Source organism: Sarcophilus harrisii, chromosome 5 (genome assembly GCF_902635505.1).
Source record: "Sarcophilus harrisii chromosome 5, mSarHar1.11, whole genome shotgun sequence".
NCBI lineage: Eukaryota > Metazoa > Chordata > Mammalia > Dasyuromorphia > Dasyuridae > Sarcophilus > Sarcophilus harrisii.
In genome coordinates this window covers 154,439,132-154,459,183 of record NC_045430.1, presented here as the reverse complement: position 1 = coordinate 154,459,183, position 20,052 = coordinate 154,439,132, and positions in this window count along the sequence as shown.

Here is a 20,052-nt window from a genome sequence, read left to right as displayed (position 1 = left end):
GACTATTTTTGAGGCTCGATATAATATTGATAAAGAGGGTAAGAGAAGAGCTTAGAAAGTCGCGTGTGTCTTCTCCGCCATCTTGGCTCCGCCCCCCTAGAATATGATTCTTAAAAGGCTGCTTCTTGATTGATTATTTGATTGCTCCCTTCTCACACAGTTTATTTTAAAGGATGACCTTGATTTCTGTGTTGAGATAATTCTTAGAATGAGAATAAATAGTTGGAGTTGAAATTCAGAAAACTTGAGTTTGAAACTTGTCTCAGAAACTTAGTAGTTATATGACCCTGAGTAATTAATTAGATTTCCCTCTGCCTCAGTTTTCTCTTTCATAAACAGGAAATATAGTATTATCTATTCCTAGAGTTCTGGTATGGATAAAAGGATTAAAATTTGTAAAGTGATTTGTGAACCTTTTATGCTCTACATAGGTATTACTATCATAAAAGCAGACTATAATTATTAACATATTTCAAAATTATTGATACTTTCCCCCTATAATCGCCATGTATTTATATTGTACAAATTTATGTTAACATGCTTTTTTTTTTTTTTATAAATTTGCATGTAAATTTGTATTTATAGAATGACAGAAACTTGAGGACTAGGAGTTTCATTCAGTTCTGTTATTTTAAGTGCCAGGTATATAGTATGATCCGCATAAATGCTTGTAATTTAATTATTATTTTGATAATCTTAATGTCTAGTTAGGCTTAAAAAATTCTCCAAAGTACTTTTCTGCCATGAATATACTGTTAACATTTGAATTAAGCAGTGACTTTGTTTGGGGGACACTGGAGACTGTTTCTAAAGCAGCAATAGAGGGAAGAGTAGATTTTATTATTATTCCACAAAAATGTATTCTATATACTAAAACCATTGCAGCTTTAAGCATAAGCTTGTATTTATAATGTGGCACATTTATCTCTAGCTTAGAACTTAATATAATTAACTTTAATTTTATATTTAAAAATAGCCATATGCAAAATAGGGCTGTGTCTAAAGACTTTAGTTGTTCAGTGTGATTGATTGAAGCTCCCTAGCCATTTTCTGAGAATGATTGAATATCAATACTTTGTATTTAAATCACACTTTTTTCCCCCTATAACATTTAAAAGTTCCACTTTATATAGGATGAATCTAAACATAGAAAATCTATAGAAACAAAGTAAAAATCTCAGAGAGGTGCCCAAATGTTCAAGTTTTTATTTATTTATTTCTATTTAAAGCTTAAGTTGTATCTGGTAAACTATTTTACTTCTTTGATGGAATGATAAGGATTTGTTGCAGGACCCACTGAAAAGTCAGAGTAGGATCTTCTTCTTGTTTCAAGTCTTTTTATGCTTGCTTTGTGGTATACCAAACAGTCTCACACAACAGACCTGTCCATTATGACACAAATACTTCTGATCCTTCTACCAGCCCTGAATCAATATTACATACTATCCTATGATTTCTGTGCTCTTATTCTTCCAGCAGTGAATTTCCATGTATTGTGTTTCAGAATCAAGAGAAATGGCCATAGATCTAGAACTGTGCATTCTTGCCTTCTCCTGATTATTGGAAAGTCAAAATTCTCTGAAAGGGTTATTTACATATTAGCTCATATGATTGAACCTGAGTGAGAAAAATTGAACTCTATGAACTGATTATGATGAAGGGATACCAAGGCCTATGTATATTAAAGATTAACTCCTCTCTGACCTACTCTTGATATTAGGTTTATTGGCAGCTTCCTCAGGATGTTTATACCTTAAGCTATTGGATTGTCATTTCCTGGGGCTTTTTCTTCCTAAAATGTCTCCCCATTATCTTTTTTCTCATCCTCATGTAAACAAATACTAGAATTATTATTTCTTTTTATGATCAATATTAGAAATAATATAATCTATACCACCTAGAAGTTTTGCTTTAAATATGGCTAGTATTTTTTCCATCTTGTTGTCTTGAGTAGACCCAAAACTACAAAGATCTTGCATAATTTAGGTTTTTTTTAACCTTTTAGATTTGGAGTCATAAGAGCAATTACATATTTTTCTCTTATATGCCTGTCACTTTATGAAGGTATCACTGATTTCTTCCACATGTAAGTTATCTCTCTTTTCTCCAAGATTTTTAGAAAATATTTAAATATGACTTTTTTCTTTTTTTCCCTATGACTTTATATTCCATATTCTATTCTTTTATATTTGTATCCATTAATAAACCTGTAATATTCTCTTCTCTAAAATATAATCGTTCTCTGGGAGCAGGTTTCTTGGGGAGCTTCTGAAGGCAGCCTTAGTTTCAGTTCAGAATAATAATCATCTCAAATGCAGCCAGCTGTTAAAGTCCAGTCCTTTACTGTCTCTTCCAAAATAGCCCGGTTAGCTTTCTTAGAAACCTGTCTTTCTTCTTGGTTCCAAGAGCTCCTATTGCTAGTTTTTTGCCTCTTCCAGATTCAGCCTCTCTTTTTCCAAATTTCTCCAGCCAGCACAAAGGTGAAAGTTAGAATGAATCTTGACTCGTCCTCCAAGAGTGGGATTGTGGGTTTCTGACTTCTGAATCTCCTCCACTGAATCCTGATTTGTGAATCTCCTGAAGTGAATCCTGACTTGTGAATTTCCTGGAGTCTCTAGTTGGCTTGTAGGAGCTCCTTATATATGATCTCTTAAAGGTGTGAACTCTAAAGGTGTGAGATGTGTGAACTCTAATATGTGAGCTAATGTGTGAACTCTCCCAAAGGTGTGAACTCCAAAGGTGTGAACCAAGCACATAAGCATTGTTTCTATCAACTCCAGTGACTTAGCACCTTGTTTCAAGTTCTGGGCCCATAACATAAACCAATTGAGTATAAAAACTAGGTGAATTGAATTTTTGTATCCTCAGAACAAAGCATTGTTTTTATTTTCACATAGTCATAGATCTTTGTTGAAGAAATGAATTAAAATTCTATGCTCTGAATACATGAAAATTGTTCAGGAAATTGGCTTTTTTATGTAGATAACGTTTTGCATGTGTGAAATTTGACTTGTGATTTTATATATATATATATATATATATATATATATATATATAATATTATATTATATTATATTTTCTCCATCTAATTTATTGTCAATGATGTGAGAAAATTACTTGCCTGAATATCATTTTGTGCAAATTCCTTCCATCAGAGCCGATTACACACTCCATTCAAATTAATAGATGATTTTTGAGAATTGTGGGGTCTAAAAAATGCATGACTCTTTAATGATCCAGATGATAAGTCTATCCAAGCTCAATTCAATTGTTTCTCAGACACCAGATATATAATCCATCACCACAAGTACAGACTTTGACTTAGATACCACAGGTAAGTAGAAGCTGACTCTAACAGAGCCATCAAGAATCTACCATGCTGTGATGAATAATCAGATTAGGGATTAAGTAGAGAGGAAAATAAATGGGGATGTTTTAATCTCCATTTTTATAGGCATTTATAAGTAAGCATAATATCATAGTCTATTATAATATTATATTTTCTCTTAGATAAGAGGTAAGAGAATATAGCTTAATCTGAAATAGACAAGGCTCTTTTCTGAAGAGTACTCTAGCAAAATTCAGAGAGGTTCATCATCAGCATGTAGAATTATCTTTTTTTTTTTTTTTTTTTTGATGAATCCCTTGGCCATAGGATACCATGAAACTAAGGCAAATACAAAATCATCCTGAATCCTCAATCCTTCTTCCATTTAGAAGATGATAGTGGCAGAAAAAGTAGTAAAGGGTACTAAGAATCATCCAGTTTTTAAACCATATATACACTATAATATAGTATTTGGTATTCTTGATATGGTATCTTTATACAGAAGAAAAGAAAAGAAAAACTAAATTATATCAATCTTGACAATCTCTATTCACAATCACTTAATCAAAATTGGCTAAGAAGTGGATGAGCCTCCAAATACAAAGGAGAATAAAGGGAAGTTGAACCTAAATGAAAGTGTGTGGTTCATAAGTTCTCCTTGGAGAAAACAATAATGGAGATAGTGATAATGGTTTTATTGTTTCCAAATATTTTTTTTTTATTTAATAGCCTTTTATTTACAGGATATATACATGGGTAACGTTACAACATTAACAATTGCCAAACCTCTTGTTCCAATTTTTCACCTCTTACCCCCCCCACCCCCTCCCCTAGATGGCAGGATGACCAGTAGATGTTAAATATATTAAAATATAACTTAGATACACAATAAGTATACATGACCAAAACATTATTTTGCTGTACAAAAAGAATCAGACTCTGAATTATTGTACAATTAGCTTGTGAAGGAAATCAAAAATGCAGGTGTGCATAAATATAGGGATTGGGAATTCAATGTAATGGTTTTTAGTCATCTCCCAGAGTTATTTTTCTGGGCATAGCTAGTTCAGTTCATTACTGCTCCATTACAAATGATTTGGTTGATCTCGTTGCTGAGGATGGCCTGATCCATCAGAACTGGTCATCATCTAGTATTGTTGTTGAAGTATATAATGATCTCCTGGTCCTGCTCATTTCACTCAGCATCAGTTCGTGTAAGTCTCTCCAGGCCTTTCTGAAATCATCCTGTTGGTCATTTCTTACAGAACAGTAATATTCCATAATTTTCATATACCACAATTTATTCAGCCATTCTCCAACTGATGGACATCCATTCAGTTTCCAGTTTCTAGCCACTACAAAAAGGGCTGCCACAAACATTCGTGCACATACAGGTCCCTTTCCCTTCTTTATAATCTCTTTGGGATATAATCCCAGTAGTAACACTGCTGGATCAAAGGGTATGCACAGTTTGATAACTTTTTGAGCATAGTTCCAAACTACTCTCCAAAATGGTTGGATTCGTTCACAACTCCACCAACAATGCATCAATGTCCCAGTTTTCCCGCATCCCCTCCAACAATCATCATTATTTTTTCCTGTCATCTTAGCCAATCTGACAGGTGTGTAGTGGTATCTTAGAGTTGTCTTAATTTGCATTTCTCTGATTAATAATGACTTGGAGCATCTTTTCATATGACTAGAAATAGTTTCAATTTCTTCATCTGAGAATTGTCTGTTCATATCCTTTGACCATTTTTCAATTGGAGAATGGCTTGATTTTTTATAAATTAGAGTTAATTCTCTATATATTTTGGAAATGAGGCCTTTATCAGAACCTTTGACTGTAAAAATATTTTCCCAGTTTATTGCTTCCCTTCTAATCTTGTCTGCATTAGTTTTGTTTGTACAAAAACTTTTCAGTTTGGTATAATCGAAATTTTCTATTTTGTGATCAGTAATGATCTCTAGTTCTGCTTTGGTCATAAAGACCTTCCCCTTCCACAGGTCTGAGAGGTAAACTATCCTATGTTCCTCTAATTTATTAATAATTTCATTCTTTATGCCTAGGTCATGAACCCATTTTGACCTTATCTTGGTGTACGGCGTTAAGTATGGATCAATGCCTAGTTTCTGCCATATTAGTTTCCAATTTTCCCAGCAATTTTTATCAAACAGTAAGTTCTTATCCCAAAAGCTGGGATCTTTGGGTTTGTCAAAGACTAGGTTGCTATATTTGTTGACTGTTTTATCCCTTGAACCTAATCTATTCCACTGATCAACTAATCTATTCCTTAGCCAATACCAAATAGTTTTGGTAACTGCTGCTCTATAATATAATTTTAGATCTGGTACAGCTAAGCCACCATCATTTGATTTTTTTTTCATTAATTCCCTTGAAATTCTTGACCTTTTGTTTTTCCATATGAACTTTGTTGTTATTTTTTCTAGGTCATTAAAATAGTTTTTTGGGAGTCTGATTGGTATAGCGCTAAATAAATAGATTAGTTTAGGTAATATTGTCATCTTTATTATATTTGCTCGCCCTATCCAAGAGCATTTAATATTTTTCCAATTGGTTAGATCAGACTTAATTTGTGTGAAAAGTGGTCTGTAATTTTGCTCATAAAGTTTCTGATTTTCCCTTGGCAGATAGATTCCTAAATATTTTATATTATCAGTAGTTACTTTAAATGGAATTTCTCTTTGTAACTCTGACTGTTGGATTTTGTTAGTGATATATAAGAATGCTGATGACTTATGTGGGTTTATTTTATAACCAGCAACTTTGCTAAAGTTGTGGATTATTTCTAATAACTTTTTAGCAGAATCTCTGGGGTTCTCTAAGTATACCATCATGTCATCGGCAAAGAGTGATAATTTGGCTTCCTCATTGCCTATTCTTATTCCTTTAATCTCTTTCTCAGCTCTTATTGCTATAGCTAGCGTTTCTAATACAATATTAAATAGTAACGGTGATAGTGGGCAACCTTGTTTCACTCCAGATCTTATTGGGAATGGTTGCAGTTTGTCTCCATTACATATGATGCTTACTGATGGTTTTAAATAGATGCTGCTGATTATTTTAAGGAAAAGTCCATTTATTCCTATACTCTCAAGTGTTTTTAATAGGAATGGATGTTGGATTTTATCAAATGCTTTTTCTGCATCTATTGAGATGATCATATGGTTTTTGTTAATTTGGTTATTAACATGGCCAATTATATTGATAGTTTTCCTAATATTGAACCAGCCCTGCATTCCTGGTATAAATCCTACTTGATCATAGTGTATTATCTTGGAGATGATTTTCTGTAGTCTTTTTGCTAATATCTTATTTAAGATTTTAGCATCAATATTCATTAGGGAGATTGGTCTATAATTTTCTTTCTCTGTTTTCAGCCTACCTGGTTTAGGTATCAGTACCATGTCTGTGTCATAGAAGGAATTTGGTAGGACTCCTTCATTCCCTATTTTATCAAATAATTTATATAGCATTGGGGCCAATTGTTCTTTAAATGTTTGGTAAAATTCACATGTAAATCCATCTGGTCCTGGGGATTTTTTCTTAGGGAGTTGTTTAATTGCCTGTTCTATTTCTTTTTCTGAAATGGGACTATTCAAGCAATTTACTTCCTCCTCTGTTAGTCTGGGAAGTCTATATTTTTGGAGGTAGTCATCCATTTCACTTAGGTTATCAAATTTATTGGCATAAAGTTGAGCAAAATAACTCCTTATTATTTCTCTAATTTCCTCTTCATTGGTGGAAAGTTCTCCCTTTTCATTTTTAAGACTACTAATTTCATTTTCCTCCCTCCTTTTTCTAATCAGATTTACCAAAGGCTTATCTATTTTATTGGCTTTTTCATAGAACCAACTCTTAGTTTTATTAATTAGTTCAATAGTTTTTTTACTTTCAATATTTTTAATTTCTCCTTTTAATTTTAGAATTTCCAATTTAGTATTTGATTGGGGGTTTTTAATTTGGTCTTTTTTTAGTTTTTTTAGTTGCAAGCCCAATTCATTAATCTTTTCTTTCTCTGTTTTATTCAAGTAAGCCTCTAAGGATATAAAATTCCCTCTTATTACCGCTTTGGCTGCATCCCACAAATTTTGGTATGATGTCTCATCATTGTCATTATCTTGAGTGAAATTATTAATTGTATCTATAATTTGCTGCTTCACCCAATCATTCTTTAAGATGAGATTGTTTAGTTTCCAATTACTTTTTGGTCTATTTCCCCCTAACTTTTTGTTGAATGTAGTTTTTATTGCATCATGATCTGAAAAGAAAGCATTTACTATTTCTGCTTTCTTGCATTTAATTTTGAGGTCTTTATGTCCTAATATATGGTCAATTTTTGAATAGGTTCCATGAACTGCTGAGAAGAAAGTATATTCCCTTCTATCTCCATTCAATTTTCTCCAAAGATCCAACATACCTAATTTTCTAATATTCTATTTACTTCTTTAATTTCTTTCTTATTTGTTTTGGTTTGTTTTGTTTCTGGGTTAAGGTTGGTCTCCTACTATTACAGTTTTGTTGTCTATTTCTTCTTGCAACTCTCTTAACTTCTCCTTTAGGAAGCTGGTGCCATACCACTTGGTGCATATATGTTTAATATTGATATTGCTTCGTTGTTTATGCTACCCTTTAGCAGGATGTAGTTTCCTTCCTTATCTCTTTTAATTAGATCAATTTTTACTTTTGCTTGATCTGAGATAAGGATGGCTACCCCTGCTTTTTTGACTTCACCTGAAGCATAATAGATTTTGCTCCAGCCTTTTACCTTTACTCTATATGTATCCCCCTGCTTTAAATGTGTTTCTTGTAAACAACATATTGTAGGGTTCTGACTTTTGATCCAGTCTGCTATCTGCCTCCTCTTTATGGGGGAGTTCATCCCATTCACATTTACGGTTAGAATTACTAAATCTGTATTTCCTCCATTCTATCCTCAATTTGACTTATTCTTGCCTCCCAACCCTCTTTCCCCTTTTAACTTATGTCCCTCATCAAATCTTATCCTCTTTATAATCCCTCCCTCCCCTTTGGTCTTTCCCTTTTCCTTATTATTCTTTTCTTTCCTTTTCCTCTCCTGTTTTTAATGGGGAGGAATTTTTTCAAAACAAATGTAATTATTTTTTCTTTGACCAACTCTGATGAAAGTAAGATTCACACAATGTTCTCCTCTCTAAATTCCCTCAGATATGATAAGTTTCCTTAGCCCCTCTTTGTGGATGTGGTTTCCCTCTTCCTTACATTATTCTGCCATCATCCCTTTTCCATATCTACTTCCCTTTTTTATGTTATATCAGTACAATCAAATTATACATGTATTCTTTTTGTATATCCACAACAGAAATACAATTCTCAAGAGTTATTTTTACCTTTTCTGCATCTCTTGAGTTCTATTCTTGGAGATCAAATTTTTTGTTTAGTTCTGGTTTTTTCTTCAGAAACAAATGGAATTCATTTGTTTCATTAAATGTCCATCTTCTTCCCTGGAAGAAAATGCTCAGCTTAGCTGGGTAGTTTATTCTTGGCTGCATCCCAAGTTCTTGTGCCTTTCGGAATATCATATTCCAGGCCCTTCTTTCCTTTAATGTAGAGGCAGCCAGATCTTGGGTGATCCTTATTGTGGCACCTCGGTATTTAAATGGTTTTTTTTTGGCTGCTTGTAAAATTTTTTCCTTAATCTGATAGTTCTGAAATTTTGCCACAATATTCCTTGGGGTTTTTATTTTAGGGTTTCTTTCAGAAGGTGTTCGATGAATTCTTTCAATGCCTATTTTACCTTCTGATTCTATTACATCTGGGCAGTTCTCTTTGATGATTTCTTGTAAAATAGTATCTAGGCTCTTTTTTTCATCATAGTTTTCAGAAAGTCCAATAATCCTCAGATTATCTCTCCTAGATCTATTTTCCAAGTCTGTCGTTTTTGCAAGTAGATAATTCATGGTTTTTTCCAGTTTGTCATTTTTTTGTTTTTGCTTGACTGATTCTTGCTGTCTCAATGAATCATTAGTTTCTATTTGTTCAGTTCTAATTTTTAAAGAATTATTTTCTTCATTAGCTTTTTTTACTTCTTTCTGTATATGTCCAATTGAGTTTTTGAATGTATTGTTTTGGTCTGTGGAATTTTTTTCCATTTCACTAATTTTTTTTTTTTAGTGAATTATTTTCTTTTTCCAATTCACAGATCCTACTTTCTTGTGTGTTCTTTGTCTTTTCCAATTCACGGATCCTACTTTCTTGCGAGTTCTTTGTCTTTTCTAATTCACAGATCCTACTTTCTAGTGAATTCTTTATTTTTTCCAATTCACAATTCTTACTTTCCTGAGTTTTTTTTTATTTTTTCCAATTCACCAATTTGTTTCCCTGCACTTCCTGGGAATTTTTTAACTTTTCCAATTCGTATTTCAGGAAGTTGTTGCTCTCTTGTAAGGCTTCTCTTTCCTTTCCCCATTTATCTTCTAACTCTCTTTTGAGACTTTTAATGGTCTCTTCTATGAGAGCATCATGTAAAGGAGGACAGTCTGATGCATGTTTTCTGTTTGAGGTCTCTTCAGGTTTGCTGACCTGCTCTTTTTCTGCATAGAAGCTGTCGATCATTCTTTTCATCTTTTTATTCATGTTTTAAAGATTTTAGGGTATGTCTCCTAGGCAAGGGGGTTACCAGCTTCCTCTGCAGAGCAGGGAGAGATGTAAACAGATTTCTGGCTCTGAGATATGGGAGTGCTCTGAGTGAGAGTTTTCCCTTCCCCCAACAGGAAGTGGATTCAGCACTGGCCGAGCTATCAAACTGCTTAGTAGGGCTGAGTGGGTTCGCGATTGCCCTAGGCTAGAGACTAAGGGGTGAAAGTGTCACTGCCCCAGGCGGGAGCCTCTTGTGGGACTGTGAGTATTAGCAGCTGACCGCAGACCGCAGATGGCAGACTGCCTGGAACTCTGCCCCAGTGTCTCTGACCAATGCAAATCGGCCCTGGAAAAGCTCTATGGCCCCAAGCCGAGGTCCCCACTGAGCAGATTGGAGCCTAACCCGGGCTGTGTCCTCCTGCCGTGCAGGATCACAGCTGCCCTAAGGAAAAGCCCTGTACTGTGGGTTGGGGCTGCGCGCTTGTGCTGAGATCTGTGCCTTCACCCTTGGTTTGAAACTCTCCTCAGGACTAATTTCTCTCCCGTCTGTGCCGATCTCCCCCCTGGCCCCGGAACCAACCTTTTTTGGCGAGACTGCAGATTTTCTTCGGCTGGTGAGTTGTTCTACTTCTTATCTTTACGAATTGTAGCAGTCAAGACTTTTTGAGGCTCGATGTAATATTGATAAAGAGGGTAAGAGAAGAGCTTAGAAAGTCGCGTGTGTCTTCTCCGCCATCTTGGCTCCGCCCCTAACTTATATTTTAATATATTTAACATCTACTGGTCATCCTGTCATCTGGGGGAGGGAGTGGGGGAAGGAAGGGAAAAATTGGAACAAGAGGTTTGACAATTGTGAATGCTGTAAAATTACCCATACACATAACCTGTAAATAAAAGGTTATTAAAAAATTTAAAAAAAAAGAACTCCACAAAACTACTTAAGACACATAGGCCCATATGAAATAATTCATAATATATGACTTTATTTTGTGTGTATACAATCTCAAGAGATAATTTTTTTTCAAGAAAGAAGAAAGTTAAGAAAGATGGCACCCAAGAGAATAAAATCTTCATGCCCAACTTTCTATTATACAGTATTTGTCAGCAGCCTGATCTGCTTAGTACTTCTTTACTAACCACTCCCCCATATATCATATGATTGTGAGCAGATGGCACAGATGATTTCAAGATCACATCCTGATGACTTGAGAAACTGTGCAATTTCTAATCATCACCCATATTCTTCAGAAATCACTTTTTTTTTGAGTGGGGGGGAAGAACCATGATATTTACTTAATATTCAAGAATGATAAATATTAAAAAACATTTGTGATTAAGGTTAACTATCAAGAAGGAAAAAAGGGGACTAGTTTCTAACTTAAAAGAATTCCTTTTTATGAGAGACATAAGGCTCTTTGTTGTATAAGAATATAAATACTTCCTATTAAGCAATAACATTTTAAAAGGTCAAAGATAATTAAAAATGAATATCATTATTTTATAGTGGATATGTTTAAAACTACAAAGGGAATGTTAAAATAGTAGCAAATAGCAGAGGCAATTAATAATTTGTGCACTAATATCATATTCATAATTTTTCTTTAATCAAAATATATATTTAATGCTCAGAAAATAAGGCATTTTAGTTTATAGAAAAAATCTATATGTTTATTTTAATATCATTCTGAAGCATTTTTTGATTCTATCTTGCAAGAAAAATATGGCCTTAATGAAAATCTTCTACAGCTACAATTGATCACCCAATAAAAAATAACGAATATGCTCATAATAATATGAGCATTGGTTAAGATGCAGGGAAACTGGAAAATTTTTGTAAAATCGTATTGTTATACATTTTCATATGCATAACATATTTACAAAATATACAAATCTATATTATTGTGAAGGACTGGGAGAAAAAAATACTTAGAAATATCTAGAATAAGAAAGTTTAAACATTCTGATGTTATTGATCCCCTTGAACTTGCTCCCTTTGGAAGAATTATTTAATATATAAAATAAAATACATAGAATTACAAAGGGAACCAAATACAATGAGGCATAATTATCAAGTACAAACCCACTCACATATGCATATATATAGCTACCTATCTATCTGTCTATTTAATGGAATACAGGTTTAAAATGCTAATCTATTTAGACTTAGAAATCAAATTAAATATACAAGAGAAGCAAAGCTCTCTCATCTGAATTCAACCCTGTATTTTCATAAAAGTAAATTGTCTTGGATTTGTTTTTTTTCCAGAAGCTGGAGGGAAAGAGTTTTCAATGCATGCAAAAATTCTCACAATATTTATTTTAAATGGACAAAGCACTCTGTGGTTTTGTCCACATGATAACCAATTTGCATGAAAACCAATTTATTCAGTCAATTACCATATGTTTCCACACTTTAGAATATTTGTTGTTTTAATAAGCGCCATATTTCAAATTATATTGTAACTTGAATCATTTATAGATATATAGATATAAATATATATCTTCAAGTTGCATAGCATTTAGAGATAACTTATTATATTGATAAATCTTGGTTTCCAACAACTGGTAGACTTTTAATCAGAGATGTTGCTAGAAAAAACAAAAACAAAAACTGGTTTTTAAATTCAAGACATAATTCAAGACATAAATGTGAAATTTCATTGTTCAGGGTACTCAGTATCCAGACACATTTCTCCCATACAGATTAATAACCCACCTGCAATTTATAGCCTTCAGGGTTGCTTGAAAGATTAAGTGATTCAACCACTCTTTGTCAGAGGATAGCTTCAAGTTTATTTCTTCTTAAATCCAAGGGTGGCCTACTATCTACTTATTAACTGTATCTTAAAAGAGGTGATATTAATTATTAAATAGTTCCACAATTAGATTTTGAGATTAGAAATTTTGCTGCTTATGCATCTTTGAAAATACTACAATGCTTTATAAAATTCAGGTGGAAATAAATATGTGTTTATTCATAAAATGCTTGTCAGTGTGAATGTAGAAGGTTTCAAATTAGGGAAGATTTCATTTTTGGTACCCTAAGAAGCTAAAAAGAATTATATTACTATAGTGGCTGCAAATGATGAATTTGGAGTTGAAACAACCTGGGATTTGATCCTGACTCATATATACTAGTTGTGTGACTATGGAATGCTTCAATTCTTGGTGCTGCAAGAAGCACTCCAGATTATATTACAAATGATTTACTGATCTACAATGGTAAAGGGAGTTACCTAGAAAATCTAGAAATCCTAGAAATTCATTGAATTGATTATCATAAGTAAAAAATAAAAATTAAAACAAAAGTAGCAAAAAAAGAAAGGTGGAGGAAGGAAAAAGAAATGAGATAAGAAAAGGTCTGTTGTATAATGCAAAAATGCCATTTGCTCAGAAATTTGCAATGGTCCTTAGTTTAAAAATAGAATTTAAAATATCCATAAATAGATAACATCAATATAATTATTCAACATTCTTTTTCATTGACAACTATTCTTTTTCAGTTTAAATAAATTGTAGGAGTGAAAATAATCTTACTGCTGACAAATTGAACATTCCTTTTCTATGCCTTTATCTTTCTAATGTCATATAGCCAGATGTGTCTTCATGTGGCAGGTAATATTCCTTTTATCTCTTATTCTTATAATACATATACCATCTGTTCTCTGGACCATTTTCACAATCAAGAGCCATTATTAGCCATGAATCAATTTGTCAGCAATCTGCTTCAATTATGAGGGTAGCTGTAATGAATATAGCAAAATTATTTAGTCAGGGCAAAAGAATTTGAGGTGGCATTTGGTTATGAAAATAGAAGAAATGTTACTTTGTTGAAATTATTAAAAACTATGTTTAACCAATTTAAGTATTTCTATCTCCAGATATTTCAGGATTTGGATTATAATGAAATTAGACAAATTAAATTACATATGCTATATCTCTCTATGCCTATAGTTGCATTTAGGTATCTATCACCTGTATATATCCAGTTAAATGATAACATAATGATATAATCTTAAAATGGAACATAGTGACATATCTTAAAGAATATTAACGTATTGACAGTATAGTATCAAGTATAAAGGAAAAAAGTTGTAATAGGAATAGGGGAAAATTGATTTAAAGGAAGTAGAAGTAAATATTTTAAAAATCATATGAGCTTTACAAAGTGGAATTTAAATTTTCAACCTGATTTTTATCCTCACATTTAGTAAAATTTTATTGTTCTAATAGTTATACTGATTGCTTCTATGAATCACTGAATTAAGATAGTGGGATGAAAAAAATATATAATATACTGTGGTACAATAGATACAGTGCTGGGCCTACAGTCAGGAAGACTCATCTCCCTTAGTTCAAATCCGGTCTTAGACATTTGCTAACTATGTGATCCTGGACAAGTTACTTAACTCTATTTACCTCAGTTTCCTTTTTGGTAAAATGAGCTAGAAAAATCAAAGACAAATCACTCTAGTATACTGGTCAAGAAAACTCTCAAAATGGGGCCACAAAGAGTTCAAACATGATTGAAAATGACAACAAAATACATATGAAACTTTTGCAAATATTGCTATATAAATATTAGGTCATCACTAACTCTCTTCAATTTATTAGGTTGAAACTTATCAAAATTTCTCAAGTCTTTTGCTTCTTGTCCATCCTTTTCCATAAATCTTATATAGGAAAATTAACATGAGGTAAATATAACAATGCCCTAATTTTTTTTATGCCTTAGATTCCAGAAGGAATCTATTCTACTTCATTTTCTAATCAGAAATGTCAATAATGATTGCACAGAAGTTATTACTTATTCTCATCAGAATTGACTTAAAGAAAAAATAAGATACTCAATTGCAGATAGAAATTTGTCTTATCCTACAGGAAAGTAGGAGGGGAAGGAGATAAGAGAAAAGGGTGTGATAGAAGGGAGAGCAGATAGAGGGAGGAAAGTCAAAAGTAAAACACTTTCGAAGAACAAGATGATTAAAGGAAAGGGAGAGTAAAATAAACAGGGGGAAATACAGTTAGCAAGAGTAATTGTGGAAAAAAAATATGAAACAAGTTTTCTGATAAAGATCTCAATTCTCAAACACAGAGAGCTGTCATTTTTTTTTCCATTTTTGACCATGTGCTTTATATCTCTTACTTACAAAATCTCTGCCTTTTTACTGAAAAAAAAAAAATCTTTTTTTTCTTTTTCCTTCTGAGTTAAGCACATTATAAGAGTACTTAGAGCTAGCTTCAGCACAGAAGACAGAAATAAATAAGTAATGTCAGGATGTTCAAGTTTGCTGTCAGAAAGTCTAGCTGAAAAATAAAGCTCGGCTATATAATCAGTGCCATTGTAAAATGAAAGATAACTGATCAATGCAAAGCCACATTTATTAAGTAATCAAGTTTAGGAAGTTCTGAGACTATAAATTCTTCTCCAAAAGAACTAAGGACCCTAAAATAAGTAATTACCATCACTAGCTGCAATTCTTTTCTTTTCTTTCTTTTTCTTTTTTTAACTAGGAAAAAATCTTTATAATCATTTTTCAGATACAGGTCATTTCTTTTTCTTTTTTTGATTAAAGTTTTTTTTTTTAATTTTTCAAACATTTGCATAGATAATTTTCAACATTTACCTTTGAAAAACTTTGTGTTCCCAATTTTTTTCCCTTCCTTTCCCCCATTCTCTTCTCTAGATGGCAAATAATCCAATATGTTAAATGTGTGCAATTCTTCTACATATTTCCACAATTATCATGCTGCACAAGAAAAATCAGACCAAAAAGGGAAAAAAAATGAAAATAAAATTCAAGCAAACCACAACAATAAGAGTTGAAATACTATTTTGTGATCCACACTTTGTCACACTTTGTCCCCTCTCTGGGTGCAGATGGTTCTCTTCATAAGACCATTGGAACTAGCCTGGAATAATCTTGCTGTTGACAAGAGCTACATCCATTAGAATTGTTCATTGCATAATCTTGCTTTTGTGTACAATATTCTCCTGTTGCTACTCACTTCATTTAGCATTGATTTATGTAAATCTCTCCAGGCCTTTCCAAAATCATCCTGCTGATTGTTTCTTATAAAACAATATTTCATACAAATTAAGACAACTCTGAGATAACACTACACACCTGTCAGACTGGCTAGAATGACAGAAAAAGATAATGTGGAATGTTGGAGGGGATGTGGGAAAACAGGGACATTAATACATTGTTGGTGGAATTGTGAATACATCCAGCCATTCTGGAGAGCAATTTGGAACTATGCTCAAAAAGTTATCAAACTGTGCATACCCTTTGACCCAGCAGTGTTACTACTGGGCTTATATCCCAAAGAGATCTTAAAGAAGGGAAAGGGACCTGTATATGCAAGAAGGTTTGTGACAGCCCTCTTTGTAGTAAACTGGAAACTGGAAACTGAGTAGATGCCCATCAATTGGAGAATGGCTGAATAAATTGTGGTATATGAATAATATGGAATATTATTGTTCTGTAAGAAACGACCAACAGGATGATTTCAGAAAGGCCTGGAAAGACTTACACGAACTGATGCTGAGTGAAATGAGCAGGACCAGGAGATCATTATATACTTCAACAACAATACTATATGATGATTAATTCTGATGGACCTGACCATCTTCAGCAATGAGATGAACCAAAGCAGTTCTAATGGAGCAGTAATGAACTGAACCAGCTACACCCAGCAAAAGAACTCTGGGAGATGACTAAGAACCATTACATAGAATTCCCAATCCCTATATTTTTGCCCACCTGCATTTTTTGATTTCCTTCACAGGCTAACTGTACAATATTTCAGAGTCTGATTCTTTTTCTACAGCAAAATAATGGCTTGGACAAGTATACTTATTTTGTATTTAATTTATACTCTAATATATTTAACATGTATTGGTCATCCTGCAATCTAGGGGAAGGAGTGGGGGAAAGGAGGGGAAAATTGGAACAAAAGGTTTGGCAATTGTCAATGCTGTAAAATTACCCATGCATATAACTTGTAAATAAAAAACTATTAAAATTTTAAAAATAATATTTCATAACATTCATATACCATAACTTATTCAGCTATTCTCCAATTGATGGGCATCTACTCATTTTCCAATTTCTTGTCATTACAAAAAGGGCTGCTATAAACATTTTTTCACACATAGGTTTTTTTTCCCCTTTTTTATGATCTCTGTGGGATACAGACCTAGTAGAGACACTGTTGGATCAAAGGGTATGCACAATTTGATAGTCCTTTGGGCATAGTTCCAAATTATTGGATCAAATTTAAAAAAAAAAAACTATTTCTTAAATGATGATGAAAAGATATGAAGAATTTTCAGATGATGTAATTATAGTTATCTATAGCCATATGAAAAAATGCTCTATTGATTGAAGAAATGAAAATTAAAATAGCTCTGAAGGACTACCACATACATATTAGATTGGCAATAGTATAGAAAAAGAAAATGACAAATGATATAAGAAAAATGAGGAATTATAGCATGATTGGTGGAGTTTTGAACAAATTTCCAAAAGAGGTTAAAAAAAAAAAAAAAAAAAAAAAAAAAGAAAAAGGAAAAGGACATGAACTTACCAAAACAAATATATCAGCTATTTGGGAAGAATAATTGGAAAGTAAGGCTGTGCCCATTAATTGGGGAATGACTGAATTGTAGTACGTTATTATGATAGAATATTATTGTGTTACAAGAAATGATGAACAGGATGCTCTCAGAACAACCTGAAAGTCTTCCATGGGTTGATGCAAAGTAAAATGTATTTTATAGAAAAGTTAACAGCCATACTGTAAGATAATCAGCTGTGAATGACATAACTATTCTCAACAATATAACGCACCAAGATATTTCTGTGGAATTATGATGAAAAATGCTGTCTATACATAATGAAAGAATTAATGGTGTCTGACTACAGACTGAAGCATACTTTTATTTATTTATTTATTTTTATTATAGACTTTTTAAAAAACATATTCCTAGATAATTTTCAATATTCACCCTTGCAAAACCTTGTATTCCATATTTTCCCTTCCCTTCCCCCAAACCTGTCCCCTAGATGGTAAGTAATCCAATATATGTTAAACATGTGCAATTCTTCTTTACATATTTCTACAATTATTATGCTGCACAAGAAAAATCAGATCAAAAAGGAAAAAGAGAGACATAAAACAAAATGCAAACAAACAACAAGAAAAAAGTGAAAATACTATATTGTGATCCACACTTAATCCCCACAATCCTTTCTGTGGATGCAAATGGCTCTCTTCCTCACAAAACCATTGGAAGTGGTCTGAATCACCTTGCTGTTGAAAAGAACTATGTCATCAGAATTGATCATCATATAATCTAAAGCATACTTTTTAAACTTTAATTTTCTTAGGTTTTTTTATTTATGTTTTCTTTCACAACCTGACTATATTTACATTTATATTTCTATAATTAGAATTTTTCATGAATACATATATAACATACATCAAATTGTTTGCATTTTAAATGAGGGGAATGGAATAAGGAAAGGAGAGAACCTGGGACTCAAAGTTTTCAAAATGAATGTTAAACTAGTTTTTAATTATAACTAGAGAACAATAAAAATACTCTATTAAAATAATTAACAAAGCAATTCATTTTACCTATGAACTATGACCTAGAAATGGGTAATAGTAATGTAGCTGCCAAACAGTATTTAGTCCTGCATACAGTGATGCCCCAGGGATCTCCTATAATCTTTTTCTTATCTGCTGCCATGTTCTGTTAGAATCTTTAGTTTGAACATTTCTGAGTTTCTCTCAAGCACTACCTAAAACCACAGTGATTTTTTCATCACTGGGTTTTCCAGATGAGCCTCAATCCCCACTGCAGATCTCTCTTTCCAAACTTTTGTTTTGCTAGGCTGGAAGAATGCTTCAACTCCAGAATTTAAAACTGTTTGGAGAGAAATGATCTCTGCTTTGAGGAAATCTCAGCTGATTGCTTCCCGTACTCTGTATCTTGATTTTTTCCCCAGATTTCAGTTATTTCAAAACCTGTTTTCAAGATTTTTCCAGCTATTTTAAAATTTGTTTTCAAGGCACTTACTTGTATTTTTGTTAGGTTTTTATGAACTAGTTCTTGATCATTTTTTGTAAAGATGATATAGAAAGGTAAGAAAAATAGATTTCGTTGTTTTCCTATTCAATTTTCTCCAGAATTCTCTTACATAAAAATTATATAAATATCTAAGTAACTTCTTAACTTTCTCCATATTTATTGTATGGTTAAATTTATCTAGTTCTGAGAGGGATAAATTGAAGTTTCCCACTATGTTTTTCATGTCTATTTTCTTCTTTAATTCATTTAATTTTTGATTCAATATTTGGATGCTGTGCTATTTAATGCATATACATTCAATTTGAATATATTTACTTTCCAAAGTGGATTTTAGCAAAGTGTAATTTATATGATTATCTCTTTTAATTCTATTTATTTTTGCTTTTGCTTCGTTTGAGATTATGATTGTTGTTTTTCTTGTTTCAACCAAAGTATAATAGATTCTGCTCCTGTCTTATATTTTAACTCTATATGTGCCTTTCTTTTCAATTTTATCTTGTAAAAAATGTTGTTGGATTCTTACTTTTGTTTCATCTTGTTATCTATTTCCATTTTATTGGTGATTTCATCCCATTCACATGCATACCTATCATATTCATCCTTTTTATTCTTTAAAAAAAATTCCTTCCCCTCCTCAAAATTATTTTTAGCTACTAACCACTGCCTTCTTTAATCAACCCTCTTTCTCATCATCCCCCCTTAACCTAGTTACTGCCCCTCCTATTTGTCACTTGAGTAAAATGGATTTCTATACCCAACTGTATGTATATGTATTTGTGTGTGTATACATACACCCCCCCCCCACACACACACACACTACTCTTTTAACCAGTTTATATGAAATTGAAGTTCAAACATGTTCTTTTCCATAATTTGTTATTCACTTCATTGTAACTCTTCCTTGTATACCAATTTTACTTGAGATAATTTTCCCCAAGTCTCCCCACCTTTCTTGTTCTTTCACTGTTTATTTCCAATAGC